At 48.9% G+C, this 15,413-nt stretch overlaps 1 protein-coding gene, 1 long non-coding RNA gene and 1 other non-coding gene across 3 annotated transcripts in view; 1 reads left to right on the top strand and 2 right to left on the bottom strand.

Moving 5' to 3' along the window:
• Nucleotides 1-1,725: 1,725 nt before the first annotated feature.
• On the bottom strand, nucleotides 1,726-5,970 carry LOC122683870. Its single transcript, XR_006337858.1, has 2 exons — nucleotides 5,650-5,970; nucleotides 1,726-3,101 (listed from the first exon to the last, which is right to left on the bottom strand). It is a non-coding gene; the product is annotated as an uncharacterized LOC122683870 (long non-coding RNA).
• Nucleotides 3,199-3,268, bottom strand: LOC122683994. The gene has a single exon (XR_006337900.1). It is a non-coding gene; the product is annotated as a small nucleolar RNA SNORD123 (small nucleolar RNA).
• A 207-nt stretch (nucleotides 5,971-6,177) lies between the features above and the next one.
• SEMA5A (semaphorin 5A) overlaps nucleotides 6,178-15,413 on the top strand; it is a 554,671-nt gene continuing 545,435 nt past the window's right edge. The window contains exon 1 of the mRNA XM_043887779.1: nucleotides 6,178-6,689. The gene's annotated coding sequence lies outside the window, so the exon portion shown is untranslated. The remainder of the gene's footprint in view (nucleotides 6,690-15,413) is intronic.

Below are 15,413 nucleotides of genomic sequence, written 5' to 3' on the forward strand. Positions count from 1 at the left end.
CCCAAAGGCCACCTCCTCAACGATGCCTGTTCTGACTCCCCAGACTAAACCAGACACCACTAAACTTGTCTTTCATAGCACTTACTAGGGCATACGCCAACATACTTGTGAAATCAGTCATCGACCCCTGCCTTCCTTAATTTCTGTAAGGGCTGTAATGCCTGAAAGGGTAGGCATTGGCTGTGCCGCTCTCTATTCTCCTCTTAAGGTGCAGCCCAGTGCCAGAACATGCCAGGCAACAAACGGCGTTGAAGGCCAATAGTGGGAGGAGAGAAGAGGGCACGGGTGGTGATGCTGAGAGGGGAACCCACGGGGACGCTGACTCTGGGAGAGCCTCACACTTTTGTCAGTTAGGAATTACATTCTCCTGCGAAAACTAGAACAGACAATGATGGACAAAAAGGGAAATTCATTTCTTTTCCATGTTATGAAGTCTGGAGGCAGAAATCCTGGCTTAATAAGGGGGCTCCATAAAGTCAAGAGGGACTCAGACATTTTTTTCTCCCCCAGCTCTATTATCCTTGCCGGCTGTATGCTAAGTTGCTTCAGTCATTTTTGATTCTTTGTGACCCTATGGACTACATCCTGCCAGGCTCCTCTGTCCATGGGATTCTCCAGGCAAGAGTACTGGAGTGGGTTGCCATTCCCTTCTCCAGGGGGTCTTCCTGACCCAGGGATCAAACCTGCATCTCTTAGGTCTCCTGCACTGCAGGTGGATTCTTTACCACTGAGCCACCAGGGAAGCCCTTACTATCCTTGGTTCATGGCTTAGATCCTGAGATTACGAGTCCAAGATGGTAGCCGGTATTTCAACCACTACAATCAAGTTAGAGGCAGGAATGTGGAAGTGGGAGGGAAGGGCAAGAAAGAGCAAGCCCAGTTATTTGTTGCCCCTTTTAGGAAGACTTTCTTGGAATTTCATGGACTTTATATCTTATTCATCATGGCTAAGTTCCATGGTCAAACCTAGATGCAAGAAAAAAAATTTTTTTTCAAAGCCAGGATGATTGCAATTTAAATATAACTGGGGGGGGGGTCCTGTGTTATTAAGGCTGATGGGAGTGGGGGTGGTGTTTGTAGGTGATCACTGTGGTACAGTGATGCAGACTAGGGGTGACAGGGAGACGGGTAAGAGGAGGGGTTGGTATTTTGGGCGAGAGAAGTTGACATTCTGAATTAAGGCAACAACATGGGAACGGAAAGGAGGGTCTGAAATGAGATTTGACAGACGCTGCGATGGGGTTCTTAACAGCTCATCTTCTCACTGCATTGCTCCAGGAGACACTTTGCCTATTGGTTTAATTTCACTTAGTAGAGAGGCTTTTCACTGAACTCAAGGTCATTAAGAGTTGATCTCCCTGGTAAATGCTGGAATAAACAAATACTTATTTGTGTTTCTAAATACATGCAGGATGAGTACTCTCTTCAAAGATGTTTTTCCAAATGTACTTATTTCCTCTCAAAGCTCTATTTCCAAAGACAGATGAATACAGAGGACAATGATTAATAAGTACAAACATAATTTTTTTAAAAAAGTACAGTCATTCTTTGCATATAGATACTCAAGATAAATATAAGGTTCAATGTCAGAAAATGACACTCAGGAGTGCTTTATCTCCATGTTGCACACCATTTGCATTTCCTCTAGGTATTCCCAAAATCTTCTAAATTTTGCATTTTTTTCCCTCTCCCCATATGATACTTATAAAAAGATGACTTGAGGTATTTTGAGCACACCGATTTTATTTTAAGCAAACTGGGATGCTAGAAAAATACATACATCTAGACATTTAACCATCAACACCAGAAAAAATACTTTCAGATTTCTAGAATACTTTGTTCTTCTGGATACACAGTTGAAGTAAAAACACATCTTTTATTAATAGGCCCTTATTAAAAATGAGATTAATTGCTAAGATTATGTGAGATTAATTTTCCTAAGTAAAAAATAAGGAGCATTTCTTACTGAATATGTGCTCGGGTTGCTGTACCCTTGAGTTCTTGCTAAGGTTCTTGGTGGGCAGGATTTAGGCAGGCTGCTCCTTCGAACGTGGCTGTGAGGGGTGGGAAGGTGGTTTTCACCTGTGAAATGAGCTTAAGAGAGATCACAGGTGAGTCGAGCTCACCTGGATGAAGCAAGGGCCACGTTGCTCTGTGCTGACCTGCACTGAACCAGCGGCAGTGGCGAAGCATGTTCCCTTGACCAGACGCGGGAAGCTCAGAGAAGTTCCTGGATGCAGCGGGGTGGAAACCGAGACGCAAGGGAAGGGGCCATGGTGATGTGCAACGCACAGGCTGGCAGAGGCCTGCTGCCCACCTGGAGGACCAGGTCCTTCCATTAAGGCCCAAGGGACCCGCCCTTTGTCCCACGCTCATTCTCAGATGTGCCCTAACTATTCTTTCTATTCCGTCCTAGTTTTGGAGCTGCTTTTTAGAATAGAGCTGCTATGCTTACCTCTGCCAGGGGAGTGGGCTGCTGCACTGAAAGGGGAGTGAGCATTTCTTGGGCTTAAATAAAAGAAAGCAAAAAAAAAAAAAAAAAAAAGCGAGAGTTTCTGGTGAAGCTCAGGGGATGTGATTAGGAGCTGACGGCTCCAAGCTCTCCTTCCTCGGCGATTCAGTCACCTGTGATTGTAATTGTGAGTCTTCCAAATATTTAAAATTGCTGAACAAAAAACAGCACCAGGTAACTTTAGTGATGCATAAAACTTCCTATCTTTTTCTCAATGTTTGGCCATTTTAAGAAAAAAAAAACTGATGGGGTTGATCAGATGATCTGGCCATTTTTTCAATTTCTCAAGGCCATGGATCTAAAAGAAGCAAAACGGGGTGAAGAGAGAACACTTGTGGTTGGTGACTGTAACGTGTTCCCTGTTGATCCGTAGGAAAATCCAGTTATGATGGAAACGTCTAGAACCACAGTTTCTATGCTGAGGTTTTTCATGATATGGATACAATCTCATTGCATTGTAAGGATCACAGACAGCAAGGTTTCCTGTTAAGGTCACTGACCCACAGCAGCATGGCAGTCTCCTCTGGGGAACGTTCTCTGCCACCCTCTCCCGGCTCCTTTCAGCTGAGGTGGCAGTTTAACCATGAGGCTGAAATTCAAACACAAGGGAGGACGGTAAAGACAAGACAAAATCAGTTATTTGTTTCAGAGATATGAGACCCCTCACATTCCCACCCAGAAACTGAGGTGAATCAGGAAATGGATGGCGTTTTTCAAATCACATGAATCAGCGCCCCAGAATTCATCATTTTCACCAAGTGTTTGGCTGGTTTTCATTCCTTTATATTATGGCTCACCAAATACAGTTTAGGGAGAGATCCGATTTCATGTTTAAAAGAAGATAACTAAACACTTTCATTTTGAAATGATTCCCTCTAGTTTTGACTGTGATGAGAAGCAGCTTAATGTCACATGGGCTTCAGCTAAGACTTATCAAAGGAAAAAAAAACTCAGAAATTGCATTTGGGAAAAGAACACACTTGTGGATTCTTTTAAATGAGTTTTGTTGTAGAGCGCCTACTTCCGTGCAGGGCCTCGGGTGAATATTTCACTTGTACCAGTTTCTTTTTCTGTGAATGTTTACAAAGGATGTAATTGCCAGCAGGTTTGTTTAAGCTCCTGACAAGACTATAGCTCAGAAAAGTTCAGGAACTTTCTCCAGGTTGCAAGGTAAATCATGACTTCAGTTTAGTTCCATTCAGCTGTAAAGGCGCATCCTAAATGATTATTTGGTTTCTCCCGTTCCTCATTTTTATTATTCATTTATTTATAATTCATTATCACTAAAGATACATATTTTAACAACGCTTTGGTGTAGTCTGTAAGTACCTGTCAAAGTGCCCCGCACTCTAAGTCACCACACACATACACATGGGCTCCCCTTTTTGCTCAGTCGGTAAAGAATCTGCCTGCAATGCAGGAGACCTGGGTTCAATTCCTGGATTGGGCAGGTCCCCTGGAGAATGGCTAACCACCCCAGTATTCTTGCCTGGAGAATCCCATGGATCGCCTGGTGGGCTACAGTCCATGGGGTCTCAAAGAGTTGGAAACGACTGGGTGACTAACACTTTCACTCCTTCCACAGACACATAAAGTTACATAATTTATCGAGTTAAATGTTATCAGCCCTCTTTGGGTGATACTTCTTCTCCCCGCTCAGCCCTCTATATGCCTTTAAAAAAAAAAATTCTTTATTATTATTTTTTAATGCCTTTAACTGTAGTGTTGAGGGGCAAAGGACGAGGAGCAGTTAAAAACGTCGGATTCTAGCTTCTGTCTCCCTCTGCCCTGGCAGCTGGAAGATCCAAGGTCCACAGAGCCACCCTTAAATGGTGTCAAGTGTGAGTCTGGGTTCTCCTTCCACCCAGGAGCAGAGCAGCCTGGGGAGACCTTGGCCAGCCTCCGCCCTCCCCAGGAAGCACTCCTGGGTCTCCCTGCCACGTTGGCAGGAGAATTGGAATGTCGGGAATGGAGCTGGTGCCCCACGTGCCCTGCACAGAAGGAGACCTGTTAAAGCTTTTCCTGAAGGCCCCAGGAGTCCAGCAGCTGCTAGGCACCTGGCTGAGTGCCCCCAGCACAACCCGGGGAAGAAAGCATCTCAGACGCCCGCCCAGCTACTGATATTTCCTCCGGACATCTTAAGGAAATCCGAGTGAGGCCCTGAGTTGTACCTCCAACCGCTCCATCACCAGCCCTACAGAGGGACTGGAGATTTCAGGCTGGGCTGGGCTTCCACGGAAACCCGCGGGATTACTTTCATTTAATTCTTTTATTAAAAAAAAAAAAATTCTAGAAAATAAAGATAAATCAATGTCAGTTTGTTTTTCTGTTGTCTTTCTCCTAGATCTATGTGGCTCCTGCGGGAGCCCTGACACTTCCAGCCAGCGATGGGCTGTCTTCATAGATGAACGCAGGGACACAGTTCTGGGCCCATGGGGCCACCTGGCCACTGTCACTGCAGTTCAAGGGCCGCGGTGGGGCGTTCATGAATTTCCTCACCCCAGGGAAGCTTGAAAGCCACGCTCTGAAGCCCAGTAGGAGAGAAAAAGGCCCAGAGAGACTGTCCCCAACCCCCACCCAGCAAGGTCAGGCGCAGCCCTTCAGCGTTCCCTCCCAAAGTTTTGCAACAAAGTACCAACACACCTTCCCCCCTCCCCCCCACCAACGAATTCCGGAGTCTTGAAAGGTACTCTGCTTTTCAACTACGAATCTTTTTCGCCTGAGTACTCGCTCAATCAAGGCGAAAGAACCGGCCGAAGTCCAACAAGTAACATTTGCCCCATAACTGGACGAGACTACTGTCCATCTGGGACATTATCCTCTCTTAACACGCAGCCCGGCCACTCGGGGATCCCCTGACTTGCCTCCCTGGTTCGCCGAATTTGTTCGCTTCTCTAGTTCAACGCTGCAAAAATTGACCCCATCTAGCCGGGAGGCGCAACCCCAGCCCCCGCCCCCAACACGCTCCTCCAAGAATCCGCAGCAACTTCCCTCGGTCGTTTGTGAAGTTTTCAGCGCTGAGCACACAAGAGGAACAAGATCACACACTCGGAGTCCAAAGGATCCCCGCGGCCCCTGCCCACCCCCACCCCCCATCCCCGGCCGGATTAGCCGGGGGGTGGGGGGCGCGCACATACCTGGAGCTGAGGTCGCTGGAGTGGACGCGCCACGTCCCGAGGCTCGGCCCGCGCCGCCTGCGGCCCTTTATACCCCCCCCCCCCACCCCAACCCCAACCCCCAGCAGCCACGTCGGAGCGGCGGGACAGGGGACAGGGGCGGGGGAGCGACCGAAAGTTGCGCGGCGGGGGAGGGGGGCTCCCTGAAAGTCAACGCTCGGACGCCCTCGCCCTGAGCGGGCAGGAGTGGGGGCCTCCCCGGAGTCCAGGGGGGCGCCCCGGGAGCAGAGGAGGGGGTCCAGTGCTGGGAAGGGGCGGTGTCTGGGGAGGGGCCCGGGAGGTCAGGCGCGGGGTGGGGCGCTCGGGTTTCACCCGGGCCGGGAGGGGCAGGAGGCGGGGCGGAGGTGGGCGGGACCGGGGCGGGGCTAATCGAGCGTAGGCGGGGCCGGGGCGGGGTTAGGGGCAGAGCTAACTGGGCCGGGGCGGGGCCTGGGGCGGGGCGAAGCGGCCCCGCGCTCCCTGCCCTGGCTCCCCGCGCCGCTCTTCTCGCCGGGAAGGCAGCGCCAGCGGCTGCTGCTCTCCCTGCGGTGGCTCCCGCGCGCTGTGCTTCCCGCCGCGGGTGGGCTCCGCAGCCCCCTGCCGTCCGCGGCCCCGGGCCCAGCGGCGACCCGCCACCACCCTCCACCTCCTTTCGGCGTGGGGGCGCCCCGGCTCTTGTGGCTCATCCCAGGGGCTCCCCTTTACCTCCTCCAACCGGCGGTTTCCCTGCGGAGCTGGCTGGAGCACCCAACTTTGCCTCCTCTCCCGTCGCTCCCTCTGGGCGCGAACCTGCTCACCTCAGGTCCGGCCGTGCGCCCGGGGACCGTGCGCCTGGGGCTCGAGCCGGCGCACCCCCGCTCCAGCCCGGAGAGCAGCGAGTTGCGGGTAACTCTAGGGAAGTGGCGGGGGGCGGCGGCGGTTGCTGCCTGGACATCCTTCGCGGGCGCTGAAGAAGACCCTCGCAGCCGCTCTTGACCCCTCGGGCGCCGGATGACTGGCACGGTGAACGCGCCTTGCACCTGGTGAGCGACCCCTCCACCCCACCCCGCACTCTGACCCGTCCCCGCGTGGTCGTAAGCTGCAGCCGCTAGCTAGCCGCGTTGGGGGCCAGGACTCGGGGGCGGCAGTTGTCGGCGCGTGGGTCGTGTGGGTCTCGGGAGGGTCGCTCTGCAGGCGCGGGGGACACAGTCCCGGGGTTGCGTTTGCGGGATCCGGACTTCCCAATACGGGGCGGGGGGGTCACCCACAGTTGAGCAGGTTCGCGGGCTGGAAGTTTGAGTCTCCGCCTTTGCCGAGGTCTGAGCGTGCAAAGGGAAAAAGGGGGAGCGAGCCGGTGGGCCCCCGGGCGTGGGGAGCGAGGGCACCCTCCTAACGCCTCCTTAAGGTGCACGGCGGAGCTCGCTGCACGCACCGGGCGCGTGTCCGGGCTCGCGCGGTAGGGAGCTGAGGACAGGGTCCCGGTGGCCGTCACTTCGCAGTGCCTGCCTGGGGCAAGGTTTTCTGGTCGAGTGACTGGGGCTCTGCGGCGCCCGCGAGAAACCAGGAGGCGGTGGGACCCGGGCTCAACTCCTCCGAGCGCTGTGGATAAGCAGGGAGGGAGACCGAGGCAGGCGGCCGCCCCGATCGCCGCGGCCGGGGATGTGTAGAGGCCCCGGGAGCCGCCGGCCCGATGGGCTGGCTGCAGCCAGGCCAGTCCCTTCCGCGGGCATCTCCCGCCGCTCCACTACTTCGCATCCCCTCCTGGCTTAGGATTTCGGGCTTGGGAGGCGGATCTGGGCGCCGGAGGGAGGATGCGCGGAGGAGCCGCGGCCGAGGAGGGGTCTCCCCGGGTCGCTCTCCGCCGCGGCGCCGGGTGCCAGGCCTAGCGCGGTCAGATCCCGGGTCCCTGGGCTTTGGTGGGAAGCGCATTTACCTCCTCGCCCTCCCCTCGCTTTGTACCTGGATGCGGTTGGCTGTTGAGAGTTGGGGTTGAACTTTTCCTGCACTTGCGGCGTCCCGGGGACCCCCGGTAGGGGGCGCCGAGAGCGAGCGCTGGAAGAGGGCCTGAGGATGCTGGCTGGCTAGGAAGGCTTCCTCTGTGCCCGGTGAGTGGGTGGGGGTCCCGGTGAGTAAAGAGCAGGACCAGGCGGATCTTGCCATCATTTCCTAGAGGCGGAGGGTGGAGGGGTAGGTGATCTGTCGACTAGGTGGGGAGACGTCAGCCTTGTTAGAAGGGACAGGAAAGGTGGTCAACAAACTCTGGTCCTTTAAATAGAAAGACTCCTTCCAGAGACAAACGCATCCCTGTAAAATCTTCCTGTTTGTGCGTCTGCCTTCCTTCCCCCTGACCTTTGTATTTACCCAGAAAGAAATGGGAATCGGGTGAAGAGAATGTGAGTTATGTTTAATATTGACATGAAGTTCTCCTCCACGAGCAGATTAGTGAAAACGCCAGGAGTTACAAATGACTGTTGCATCTTTTTTTTTTTTTTTTTTTTAAATTAAGGTTTATGTTGAATCTTGTTTTTAAGAAAAGCCAGTTGTATGTCACAATCAGTTTATCCGGAAGAGCCCTGTTATGATGGCCAAGTTTGCAACCAACAGATATGTTATTAAATACAGAGTTAGTCTTTCCTAAGGAGACCCAGAAAGACAAAATCAGACTTTACCAGGGAAGATTTTAACACCTAATTAGGATTGCTAAATTAATTGCTGGTTAGTGCCACTTCCATTATTGAAGAGAGGGCAGAGTTTATCCTTCACTGTTTTGAATGACCAGTTCACACTTTCAGTTGTAGCTGATAATAGCTTAACTTGTGTACCATTTAAACGACTTTTCCTCTATGTCTGTGTTTACCCCAGAGGAAATAGGGATTTTGTACCCCCAAAGATTTTTTTTTTTCTTGTTTGTCTTAAATGAAAATAGTGGTCTGAAGTACAACTGTTTGGGCCACTTGAAACAGATTTCTTTTTCCTTAAGTTTCTTTCTTGCAGAAACTTTGCCATGATATAGGAGCTCATCCATGATGCTACACTGGTCATGCTAATTCTCTGCATACTCATGGAACCCTTGGGGTGAGGAGCTGGTACCTGCTTTTACATACTTTGCTTAACAGGGAGAAGATGGATGATGCTAATCATTTTATGTCTTTTACAAATTGCACTAACTTAATCGGTTGTTTTAATGGCAAGCAGCTGTGAGATTCCTGCTGCGAGCAAAGCCTTTGGTCTCCTGGGTGGTAAAGCTTGTTTTTGTCCAAAAGAAGTTTTGGGGATGTTCAAAACTTGATAAAGATAAACCTGTGCTCTTCACTGCCGTTCTCCTTTTAAAATGATTCTTCTCCCTGTCTGGGTAGGATGAAGCATAGAAATGTGTAGTGTAGTGGCTGTTAAAAGATGTTGGCCGGTGGGGCATGATGAATATGTGCATGTTCCCATAAACTTTTGCTTAAGTTTTAGAGTTTGTAGACCTTCCGAATCCCTAGCTGTGGCTTTGCAGCAAGAAATCTTGTTCACATTAGACTCTTGATTGGAGATGTTAAAACCCACAGACTTTTCTATGTGTTGTATGCTAATTGCTCAAAATAAGAGATGCCAGCTCCTTGGGACTCTGTCCTTTGCTCCTGATACTAGAGAGAACTGCTTAGCTGAATCATTACGTAGTTTTTTATTAACTTGGTGATTATTTTTAATGATTCCAAATGTCTGTTTTTGTTGTTATAAAGTCACTGAAATGGAGGCTTTCCTTCTGATACACATACCGGGAAGTTGGGGAGGGGAAATTCCCCTCCTTCATTAAATGTCCAGCAGAGGTCTAAAGGCATCCCATTATATAAACAAGTAATCAACAACTCCAGAGTTAACTAAGATTAGGACCTAATCCATAAGAAGAGGTTTGGATCACAAATCCTACAGTTTGTGAGACAGAACAAGTTAATTAGTTTATACTATGTCAGAGTCAAGGAATCCATTTTTGGAGTATTCTGTGTACAAGTGTTTGAGCAAAGTCCCACATCCTGCAATAAATCCTCCATAATTCTTGATTCTAAAATTGTACTATATTTGTGTTTTAAAATGCTTCTGAACTTGTTGCTATAGTTACACAGACAAGTTGCTTAGGGTATAATTATAACACCAAGGTGACACATTTTTACGTTTAGAGTGAAATAATTTTTAAAAGGTAAGTTACGATGTCTAACAAATTTGAGTTACAGCCAAGTGCAGTGTGTGTGTGGAACCTTTGCCATTTCTGCCCACATGCATCTTTGTACATTTATACAGAGAAAGTCAACTCTTTTCTTGAGTCTTAAGATGAGAACAAGTAAGCACTTTGAAGTTGTTTATACTTGTCTTTGTGTACTGTTGTTAACATAGATATTTTCACATAGGTCCCTGGCAGCCTTTTAAAATTGAGATGCAGAAATTTTGTTGAAAATTGCTGATTTTTATCACTCTGTTTGCTGCCTTGTAGAAATGATCAGTTGTAGATAGGGGGCAATCTGTGGTTTCTAATTCCTGCACATATTGGTAGCATCTTAAAGATTAAATTCAACAGGTGAGGAGTGGCTAGCTCATTGGGAAGCTGTTTGAAGAAGCAGCTTTTGGTGTGCTTGATAAAGATGTCACTGACTTCTGTGATGAATTTATCAGGTACTGGTTATCCAGATTACACAGAATCAATTTCTAATGGCAAGAAAAGAGGAGAAAAATTAAAGCAAGCTGGAATATAAATAGACAAACTTGTTTTGATTCAGAATTTATACCAAACAGAACAAAGCAAATGAAAACTTGATCCCAGAGAAGGTCCAGTGTAACAATTAAGTTATTGTTATGTACTGGTATTGACACAATTAATCTTTTTCATCTAAAGGTTCTAGATCTAGGGAAATTTGGCTCTGAATTTCACAGAGTATTCTGAAGCAACTTCAAAGACAAGCTATAGGTCCCTGGGGCATGACATTTAAAATAGGATTAACCCAATGGTGAGCTCAAGGAAACAGAAAACTTTCTCAAAGGAATTGCTGTTGTCTTTTTCTTTACCTTCTTTTATTGTCCAAGATTAATGGCTGTTTGACAAGAGCAAAGTTGAGCACTTTACTTCTCTTTCCTAAGTTTTAAAATGTATTAGTGTGGTACTGTTGCATTTGGAAAAAATTAAATCATTCCGTTCTTTACTCTTTTATTTTTTTCCCTACATACACTCGAATTGGTTTCCTGATTAAGATTGAAGAACACTAAATTTTTAAAAGAGAATAAATTTTTAGAGGGTAATTTCTTTGCTTTCTGGAAGGCCATGAACTCACTAATCTTTATCTTCCCATCCGTCATTCTTTACTTGTCACCATCTCTCTGGGAAATCGGCTACCCTAGGGTTCATATAGAATGGTGAGGAGGTACATATTGGAACGATTTTATTTTATGTTGCATTTTTATGTCCATTTGCGAGTAGATCACATTACTGCAATAGGTAATTCAATTACAGATATGTATGATAAATAACCAGGAGATGGATGCTATCAGAAGGCAATTCTCCTGGAGAAAATAATACTGTATTTGCTGAGATGTGAAATTAAATAAGTTCTAGGCAAGTGACAGTCAGGATTGAGAATGGCCAAATTGTTCACAGGAAAAAGAGCCCCTTTCAGTCAGTTCAAATTCACCCAACATTTGGCAGTGATATATGATATGCCTATGCAAGGAAAAAGCAGAGTCAAAGAAAAACAAATAAAGCAATAAGAAAAATTCTGCTAAGCTGTGTCCTGTGAATTGTCTGCAGCAACATACGATGGTTAGTGCCTGGCTGTTAACTTCCCAGAACAGATGCATTCCTCACCAACTGACCCCCAATACAATTCCTTACAAAGAGCTTCCCTTTCTGTAAAGAAAACTGGAGATGTGACGTGTCTCGGGGAGCTGAACTCAGTCAGCCACCAAGGATGCAGCTGCCTGCTGCCAGGACTTCGCCAGGACCCGGTGCCAAGTGAGCGCCCCGGATGGAGGCCAGGGACGTTTATAGCTGGACAGGCTGCAGCCAAATGGGCTTTAGCATCACAACGGGCTGCTGTGATTTCCTTTTGCCGTTACAGGGCCCAGATTTAGATCTGCCGTAAAACTTTACCGATTGTAAAGCTGAGAACATTGTTTGTACCTGGTGTGGCATAAAGCAAAAATAATCCCTTGGGATGCAAACCTCCCTTTGTTCAATGGACGTTGCCGTGAAGGCCATCGTCCGTGCCAGTCGGAACAGGAGGAGAAGTTGCTTCTGAGACACCCATCAAGTCAGTTCCTCAGTGTGTGCTAGCTGTGAACTTTGGGAGACTTAGTTCTGGGAAAGCCGGGTGGAATAATTACCAGGAGCCTGGGCTCTGATGAGACTGCTTGCCTAACTGGCAGGGCACTTAGGATGGCAGCACAGAGGTCCCCAGGGGACAGCCCGCTTGCGGGGCTGGAGGGGTGTCGGCGGTGGTGGCAGGCTTCCAGGGCAGCTGGTGAGGGGTGGTGAGGGCAAGCGTCCCTGTCCCTGCTCAACGGCGGGGTGCCGGGTAGGGACTCCCCACACGACGGATGCGGCAGAGCGTGTGGGTGGACTGGGGGAGGACCAGGCAGCAGTGATGGGTCAGGGTGCCAGGCCTGCCTTGCCGCAGGGCTCCTCGTGGGGCAGGTACTCCAGAAGGGAGAAGGGGACGTGGGCGGGAAGCAGGATGTCTCTAGGAGAGGGGGAGGATGACCCAGGGAGGGCTGGACGCAGGACAGCACAAACCACAGCGAGGGTGATGTCCAAACTGGACGTGGAGGACAGGTCGAGGGGACAGTCTCGATGCAGTGAGAGAAGCAAGCCAGCTGGACTGGCTGCCCGCCAGGTGTGGGTACCATGATGGCAGATGGCTGCTGCTAACGTGCAGAAAGAGCCAGGGGTCCTGGGCCCTGCAGCGGGCTGGAATCCATTCCTGGTTGGGGGCATGAGCGCCTGAGCTCATCCAAGCATCCTGTGTGATCCCGGCCCCCCGACGTGGCTCAGTCCTACCACTGTCTCCTCCTCCTGACCCCAGCCCCTTTGGCCTCTGCGTGTTCTCTTCCTTCTGCTCAGAAAGCTTCCCCACCCCCCCCCCCACTTGCCTTCCAGATCTGGTCTCTCAGACGGCTTTCACTCAAGTGGCCCGTCTTCAGAAAGGCATCTCCGCATCACGCTAGCTAGGACCCCATCCCGTCCCTTTTTCCTCTCTTCCTCAGCCTCCTCTTTTTCTCTTCTTACCTTTTCACTCTAACCCAGCATACTGTATTGGCTTAAAGTCTTTAACCAACAGAGAATGGAAGCTTAGGAGCCGGGTGATATTGCCTCTAGTGAATCTGTGTTTAGCAGGGCGCCTGGCACACAGGCTGCTTTGGGTTCAGGTATGTGGTGAGTGAATGAATGGGAAAATGCCTTTATGTGGTATATAAATAGTGCAGACTGTGATACAGTGTCCTGGATAAAAGCTATGGCTTAAAACTTTGGGGGCCAACTATGGAAGCTAAAAACTATTTGGGTGGAGAAAAGTGTTTCAGATACTCCCAAACTGATTTATTGACATCGTCTTGAAATACAGATGTCCTTGTGAGCCAAAGACTGTGAGCTTCATGTTTCCTATACAGGGCTATTTGCCCAGTTGTAAATGCTTGTTCAATGAATCCGGGACCTTGCTGGATTGGGAGATTAGCATAAAACATTTTGTGTGTATTCTAATAGTTTATGTATATTAAAACATAAAAAGTGAAATTCAGGGGTGTTGTTTATTTACTGAGAACAGCTGCCCTTCCCTCTGCCACCCACAGGCACAAAAATTCCAGGCACTGTATTGTATCCTCATGACATTTTCACACATTACAGAGACTTTTCGAAATTCCAGAAAAAGTTTAGGACTGTGGAAGCCTTTCTTCTTGTATTGCTGAGATGAGGCCCATGAGCCCTGTCGCTTAGTTGGATTTATAGATTTAATAAGCTGAAACAGATGAGTGGATAAACAGAGTGTGGTCCAGCCATACAATGGGCTACTATTCGGCAATCAAATGAATGAACTCTTGATATGGGCCATACTGAGTGTGAACTTTAAAACATTATGCTTTGTGAAAGAAGTCAGTCCCAAAAGACCGCGTGTCATATGATTCCTTTTATGTGAAATGTCTAGAACAGGTAGACCTGTGAAGACAAAAAGCAGATTTGAAGTTATCTGAGATTAGGGCTGGGGATTGGAAGAAACTGCTGATGGGCAGCTGGGGGTTTTTCAGGGAAATGGAAAAATTCTAAAAGTGGATAATGGGGACAGGCACACAACATGTGCATTTACTAAAAATCATCAAATTGTACACAAATGGTATGTAATCTATGCCTCAGTGAAGTTGTATAGTTCCAACTTAGCACCAAAGGAATCCAAAACCTCAAAATGCAAGAGGTACGTAAGATAATGACAATAATTTATAATGTTCTGAGTGGTTACAGAGTACCAAAACATTTTACCCACTTAAAAGAAAAAAGGCATACTCTGGGGGCATACTCTCTAAAGAGTTCTTTGAACCACCCATGGCCTAAACAAATCCTGGTGTGTTTCCTGGGAATTGTGTCTGTGTTTCCAGGATTTTCACAAAGCCCAGTGCTGACGCCACCGGATGCGGGTGAGCAGCATCTCTTTGATCCCCAGGCACTTCCTGGGAAGTGTATCAGAGCTGTGATCTCTGTCCTGAAAACAAGCAAACCTGGGTTGTTTCCAGATGAGACCCGGAACCAAATCAAATCAATTAAACTCGTCTGACCCCTGGGCTACTCCGTGTTTGCTGCCCACCAGTTTCCAGTTGTCTATTGAGGATACTTCTCTTTTGCCAGTTTTCAAAATCTTTTTGGTGTTGTTTATTATTGTTATTCTTTTTGGCTGCACTGGGTCTTCACAGTACTGCACAGGCTTCTCATTGAGGTGGCTTCTCTTGTTGGGGTGCACAGGCTCTAGGCACTTGGGCTTCAGTTCAGTTCAGTTGCTCAGTTGTGTCCGACTATTTGTGACCCCATGGACTGCAGCACACCAGGCTTCCCTGTCCATCACCAACTCCTGGAGTTTACTCAAACTCACACCCATTGAGTCAGTGATGCCCTCCAACCATCTCATCCTCTGTCGTCCCCTTTTCCTCCTTCAATCTTTCCCAGCATGAGGGTCTTTTCCAATGAGTCAGTCCTTCACATCAGGTGGCCAAAGTATTGGCCACAATCACAGGAAACTAATCAAAGTGATCACATGGACCACAGCCTTGTCTAACTCAGTGAAACTATGAGCCATGCTGGGTAGGGCTGCCCAAGACGGATGGGTCATGGTGGAGAGTTCTGACAAAACGTGGTCCACTGGAGTGGCAAACCGCTTCAGTATTCTTGCCTTGAGAACCCCATGAACAGTATGAAAAGGGCTTTAGTAGCTGTGACTCATGGGCCCTAGAGCACGGGCTCAGTATTTGGGGCTCAGGGGCTTAGCTGCTCCGTGACATGTGGAATCCTCCCGGACCGGAGATCCAACCCGTGTCCCCTGCTTTGGCAGGTGGATTTCTTTCCACAGTGCCACCAGGGAAATCCTCTTCTGCTAGTTTTATTGGTACATGGGCATCGCTCTGGGTGGGGGTGGGGGGGTGGAAAATCTTGGAAAACACACCATCTCCTGGTCTTATTACAGTTGCAGGGTTTGGAACTCCAGAGCGTGGCTCTGCTCGCCAAAGAATGCTGCTTTCCTGGGATGGGGCAGAGTGCGTGGTAC

This window comes from Cervus elaphus, chromosome 25 (assembly GCF_910594005.1).
Source record: "Cervus elaphus chromosome 25, mCerEla1.1, whole genome shotgun sequence".
NCBI classification, from domain to species: domain Eukaryota; kingdom Metazoa; phylum Chordata; class Mammalia; order Artiodactyla; family Cervidae; genus Cervus; species Cervus elaphus.